Source organism: Delphinus delphis, chromosome 12, assembly GCF_949987515.2.
Source record: "Delphinus delphis chromosome 12, mDelDel1.2, whole genome shotgun sequence".
NCBI classification, from domain to species: domain Eukaryota; kingdom Metazoa; phylum Chordata; class Mammalia; order Artiodactyla; family Delphinidae; genus Delphinus; species Delphinus delphis.
The window spans coordinates 37,880,064-37,885,464 of NC_082694.2; positions in this window are offsets into that span (position 1 = coordinate 37,880,064).

A 5,401-nucleotide genomic window follows, 5' to 3' on the forward strand; every position below is an offset into this window, starting at 1 on the left:
TCTGGCACATAGCAGGTGTTCATCAAATTGAAAATAGAATTGAATGAGACAAGGGGGTTAGTCTTCCAGTTCAAAAAATGAAGAAATTACTGTGGTTTGTTATTATATTAGATCAGTCATTGATCTAACGTTATAGGTGACAGTTTATTAAAATAACCATTTTGCAAAGAATATGCTACATTTCCTGGCAATAATAACTATTCATAATTTATATTAGGGGTATCTACAGGAGCCCCAAAGATGAACTGCACAAAGTAGGAATAGCAAGTGACAATACTTAGCATCTATTTTTTTTTTCTGAGCTTCACATTGAGTGAATGGTATTCTACCTTATAAAACCAAAAAGGACGATAAACGGGGAAGGAATTTTTCCCAGGAAGACACACAAGCCCACAAGAATTGCACGCACAGCTAGCAATTATGTTGGAAGCATGGTCTAAGAATGAGAGAGTTCCCCTTGACTCTATGGACTCATATTTATCCCACAAAAGACACGGAGACAGGATCCTTGGTGCAGGAATACTGGTGGAAGGGCAAAACCTATTTCACATCTGGGTCTGAGGTGGCCCCGGTAAGGGAGGTTTGGGACACCATGTTCTCCAGGTTAATGGTAGTGCCTGGAGTCAACAGGGCTGTGGAGGAGGCATCTGCAGCTCATACTGAAAGAACTATTTCTCCTCAGAGAAAGCACTATTCATGGAAATAACTGAAAAAAAAAAAAAAATGCAACCTTTGAGGGCTTCCCTGGTGGCGCAGTGGTTGAGAGTCCGCCTGCCGATGCAGGGGACACGGGTTCATGCCCTGGTCTGGGAAGATCCCACATGCCGCGGAGCGGCTGGGCCCGTGAGCCATGGCCGCTGAGCCTGCGCGTCCGGAGCCTGTGCTCCGTAATGGGAGAGGCCACAACAGTGAGAGGCCCGCGTACCGCAAAAAAAAAAAAAAAAAAAAAAAATGCAACCTTTGGGACAATAGTTGCTTTGGGGTCTGTCTGATAGGCTCTGAGCAACTACTTCTGTGGAAAGTGGATGAAAATGAAAGAAGATGCTGATGTGGTCTAGGACTCAGGTGGGATACCCAGGCCTGATAACCAACTTCCAGAAGAGGGGATGTGAAGGTGAAATCTCTTATTTTTTTTAAAAAAAGTAGGGTAAGGGGTTTGTAAGAGTAACCAATGGCCCAGAGACATTTATGACAAAAATGTGGGAACAGTGTGGCAGAAAGAAACCCTGACGCTCAATGACTGAGTCACACTCCGGGGGCATCCTGCCCGATGGTTCCCCATGATCAGCTCAACCACTAAATTGCAGCAAAGGGAGGAAGGACAGCTAGTCTACTTCATGGAGCCTCAATTTTGTCACATGTGTACCACAATCATTTCTACCCACAGGTTTGTTTACAAGGATTAAGTAAGATCACAGCAGGACTAGTAGATGCTTTTCCTGAGACCAGAGCCAATAGTACCTTGGCCTGGCTAAATAACGTGTAATGGTTTGCATTCTAGTATAGAAAACACATGTGCTCTGCAGCTATTCCTGTAACTGAATGGGACGTGAGCTCCATGCCCCCGCCTATTTTTAGCATTTTTTTGGTTTTATGATTTGTCCTCATTGCTTGCTTACTTAAGGAAACCCATTTCATCACGGCCTGAGAAAAATGTAGTACTCAAAAATGTTTATGGCAATACAGTACTTTTTATAATGCTACAATGACATTTGGGCTGATTGTGAATGTCCTCTTTTCCCCTCTGGTTAGGAACACATGAAAAGTCAATTAAGCAGCACAGTTTGTTCTGTAAGTTAAGTTAGTGTGTAAGGCAGTTTGGGCACTGTTTATGGAAATGAAAAGTCTTCGCCCGGTTTTGACTCTTTTACAGAAGTCTCTTGCTGTGACAGGCTGGAAAATGAACTAGAGGAGAATGTGGGTGCTCCACGTAGGGACTTGGTCAAAAAACTTGGCCAGGAAGCAGAAACATGGCGCTGCATAAGCGCCATGTGCCTGGGGCCGAGGGCCAGCCTTCAGTAGAAGGTCTCTTAATTCTGAGTTGACTCTGCCTTGAACCAAGCTGACAATAAAGAAATTCCAAAGAAACAGCCCCTTAAGCCCAAATGAATGCAGATTTCAGTGACATACAAGAATGGACCACTGAGGGACCAGGCCCTTCCTCTCTGCAGCTTCAGTAGAAGCCCTAAAAGCAGGTATGCCCTGGCTTCCCCGAGACAGCGTAGAAGGCAACATCCCGGCTGCCCCTGGCAAGCGCATGCGCACACACACACGCACGCGTGCGCACACACATGCTGCTTGTTATTCACAAAAACAACCCACTGACTCCCGATAATATCTGTGGTATTCTCCCTACTGTCACATCTGATTGAAATCTCTCCCACGAGGGCAGCAATTCTCCAACTATCTCACAATTTTCAATCAGAAGTTCTACAAGCAAAGAAACCACATGACCCCCAAATCGTACTTCTAAATATTCGCCCAAGAGAAGTGAAGTTGTACATGAACGTTCATAGCAGCTTTATTCATAACAGATTGTAAATCCTCTTTAAAAACTGAAGCTAATTTACTTCAAAACCAGAATTAAGTTTTTCTTTGAACTGTCTATGGGAATACATATTGGCAGAGTGTCTGAAGGTGCTTCTGGGGTCAGCTGTCATGCTCACAAATGTCCAGGAACCCTAAAGCACTGCCCTGGCCTGGGTTTGCTGTAGAAACAAGCAAGTGGATGAGCAGTTGCAAGAGCCTCTCCAGAAGGCCCAACTTCTCTTTGGTTTTCTACTCAAAATATTCTTCTGTCTTTAGTATCAAAATCCATGTGTTCACCATCTGGGTCCTCAGTGCCAGGTTGCCGAGGGGCAGGTGCCCAGCTCAGCAGCATCATGTGCATTACCTCTTGATCTTTGTGATGTAACGAGACAGTGGGGTATGTTATACGGATTTTGCGGATGAGAAAACCAATCCCCACAAAGGAGAAGAAACTAGCTCAAGGCCACACAGCTGGTGAGTCTTGGGCTGGGATTGAACCCACGTGGTCCAATTTCCGTAGTTGCTACAGTTGCCGCCTCACAGGCGGAATGAACCACTGAGGATGATCTCCGAGCTGCACCGAAGGGGAGCATGAAGGCCTCCTCCCAAGAGGGTATACACTGCAGAGTACTGCTCTGCCAGCTTGGCCAGGCTGTATTTCCTGCCCTGCAGTGTGTGTGTCACCCGGCCTCCACACACAGGAACGGCCTCACCCATCAGCTGGCCTTAGTGCCCTCCTGGGATGCCCACACCGAGAGACGGGGTTTTAAAAGCCTGGAGCTCTAACCTTTACAAGTACTGGGTAATTCCTCATAATAGCCCTATGTAGTAGGTTCTGTTAGCAGCCCTCACGTAACAGGCAAGAAGATGGAGACATAAAGGGGTAAAGAAACTTCCCCATCATCTCCAGCTAGTAAGGGGCAAAATCAGATCTAACATCGAGACCTTTTTCTGACACCAGAGCTAAGCTCTAATCTCTGTCTTCTCAGAAGTTAGAGAAATAAGCCATGGGGGAAATGCTGGTGCAAGAAAATAAGGTCTTAGCTCCTTTGCAGTAGAATAGCCACTTCCGGGTTCAGTGGCAAAGCAGTGGTGGGACCAGAGGCTGCTGGCAGCAACCCCTCAGGTCAGGCCACAAACAAGAGGGGGAGCAGCCAATTGGAGGAAGGCTTTAATCACAGTCCTGGCTCTGAGCCTATAGCAAAGCCAGCAGCAGGTCCCTACTCTGCCCCAGGGCTAAGAAATTCCCACTGGGCTAGCCCAGTCCTCTGCATCCCGGCAGCACATCTCCACCCCCATCTTCTGGAGATGGGCACTCTCCCACTGGGAACCATGGGGACTTCCTAATCAGATTAATTTTGGTCAATAATCTGGTTGGGAAGCTCTGATGAGCTTAGTGAGAAACTCATTCCAAATCTAATACAGATCTTCCTCCACTTACGATGGGGTTAGGTCCTGATAAACCCGTCCTAAGCTGAAAATATCTTAAGTGGAAAATGCATTTAATACACCTAACCTACCCAACATCACAGCTTAGCCTAGACTACCTTGCCTTACACTTACATTAGCCTGCAGTTGGCCAAAATCATCTACTATGAAGCCTATTTTATAACAAAATGTTAATTATCTCATGTAATTTATTGAATATTGTACTAAAGGTGAAAAGCAAATGGTTATCGGGGTCCAGAATGATTTGTAAAACTGAAGGGTTGTTCACCCTCCATGATGGGGCAGCTGACAGCGAGCTGGGGCTGCACTGCCCGTTCCCAGCATCACAAAGGAATACCGGCACATCCCTAGTCCGGGGAAAAGGTCCAAAGTCAAAATGCAAGGTCCAGTTTCTACTGAATGAATATCACTTCTGCACCATCATAAGGTCAAAACATCCTAAGTTGCACCATCCTACATCAATTAGAACCATCTGCGGTTCATCGCTAACAAGAAGTCCTCCCCTGCGCTTTCAGCGCACAGTGAAACTGCTGCCTCCCATCCTTGCGCGCATTATTCCTTACAGCACGACCACACCCAGCACACACTCCTTCCTCTTGCCTTTGGGGACAAGGCCGCTTTTCCTCCAGGCCCAGGGGAGGAGGAAGCCCCCTCCCCCAGCCCACTCACTGGCTGCTGTCTGATGAGACAACCAGGCGGTTGTCGGCCTGGTCTAGCGTGAGAGGCCGAGCGGGCCGGGAGAGGCCCGTTAGGTTAATAAATTAAAAAGACGCAAAAAAAAAAAAAAAAAAAAAAAAAGACGCAAAAAGCCTTCTGGCTAAGACGGTGACGCAGCAACAGAAACAAAACTGACGGCGGCTAGAAGAAAGGCGGCGAAGAGTCCCACCCCTCGGAGGCAGCCTTTTGCGCGGAGGATGCTGACCCCTGCTGGCCGCGCGCGGGGACGCAGCGTGGCTGCCGCCGAGACTGTAACAGTGAGTCACCTCGTGAGGTGCTGAGTGGGGGAGCACCCTGCCTGGGGGCAGGGGGCCTGGAGGGGAGGGGAGGGAAAGGCAGGGACGCGGGCAGAGGCCCTGAGTTCTAGTCCTGCCCCCCACACCATCCTCCAGTAACAGGGCTGGCAGCCCCTCCCAGCTCTCAGATGCCATCAACTCCTCGTGTTTTAAGATATAAGCAAGGAGGAAAAGGTAAGAGATATGCAGTATAAATGGCGCTAGTAACCCTCCAGGGCCTACCTGTGCCTCCAAAAGGCTTCCCGCGTTAGGGTCTTCCCCGGACCAGCCAATTCCAAGTCCAGAGCGAGTGAAGCCGCGTTGGCTTAACGGATGGTTACTGACGGGTGGGCTGCATAATGGCTGCCAAAGCTTATCAGGTCCTAATCCCTGGAACCTGTGAATGTTACCTTATAAAGCAAAAGGGACTT